The following is a 1,071-nucleotide window of genomic DNA, read 5'->3' on the forward strand; positions in this document are numbered from 1 at the left end:
ACACACACACACACACACCCACACACACACACACACACACATACACACGCACACACCCCACAGCCAGATCATTTGGGACCTTTAGAAAGGAGGTAGAGGAAAAGAAGTCAGGGTGGCCGGAAAAGGCTAAGTTCAGCCCCTGCTGCTCCAGGGAACTCTTGGTTTGTTTTGTTTCATTTGTGACCAGGTTAGGCTAGCCTTGAGCTCAATATGCAGCTGAGGATGACCTTGAATTCCTGATCATTCTCTCTACCTCCAAGTGCTGAAATTATAGGCATGAACTACCACTACCTGATTTATGGTGTGATGGGCATTGAACCCAGGGCTTAGTATATGCTAGGCAAGCATTCTATCAATTGAGCTACATCCCCAGCTCTGGAAAACTTTTTCTGAATAGAATGAAGTCAGAGACAGTTCTGGCTGGCTTTCTTGCTAGCCTAGAAATAAAATAAAATATTAGTTAATTTATTTATTCTTAATGAGTTCATCAGAGTCTGCAATATGAGAGAATGGAGAAGCAACAATTGTTGACCTTCCTAGGAACACACAGCACTTAGAAAATGTGAACTCTTCTCAAACCTCAGATATTATATATGCCTCTTCTTTCCTTACCCTGTGCCCTCCCAAGACAAAGAGAGCTTGCCTTTAGCTCAGGAGAGATGGTCATTGCACCAGCAGAACCTCAAAGTCACATGCAGCCCTGATGGCCTTCTAGAACACTTAGCCTGGGTCCAGTGCCTCCCAGGAAGCTGGACAGCCCCAGAGTCAGCTGTACCCAAAAGAGAAAACACTCACCTAGAAGCCTTCCAAGATCTTCACGAGTGTCCAAAGCTGGATCCTCTCTCTCCCCACCTAGAAGTGATATTTGTACAGAGATCTTGGAGGAAGTCCTCTAATGAAGGAGGGGGTTGCCTCAGCCCTAGGGAGAAGGAGGGCTGATAACAGCCATTTCTTCACTTCTCTGGGGAGCCCACTCCTTAGCTGTCACCTACGTCTCCCTATGTCCCCCTCAAGCAGAAAGGGGGGGGGCAATTGAGCCCCTTGTTTGAGCTGAGAGTTCTCTGGGGAGAA

At 47.1% G+C, this 1,071-nt stretch overlaps 1 protein-coding gene across 1 annotated transcript in view; it reads right to left on the bottom strand.

The window, feature by feature from the left end:
• Positions 1-822, bottom strand: part of Prg2 (proteoglycan 2, pro eosinophil major basic protein) — a 3,388-nt gene extending 2,566 nt beyond the window's left edge. The window contains exon 1 of the mRNA XM_008836141.1: positions 796-822. The gene's annotated coding sequence lies outside the window, so the exon portion shown is untranslated. The remainder of the gene's footprint in view (positions 1-795) is intronic.
• Between the last annotated feature and the right edge of the window lie 249 nt (positions 823-1,071).

The sequence above is a fragment of the Nannospalax galili genome, unplaced genomic scaffold (assembly GCF_000622305.1).
Source record: "Nannospalax galili isolate Female #2095 unplaced genomic scaffold, S.galili_v1.0 scaffold337, whole genome shotgun sequence".
NCBI classification, from domain to species: Eukaryota; Metazoa; Chordata; class Mammalia; order Rodentia; family Spalacidae; genus Nannospalax; species Nannospalax galili.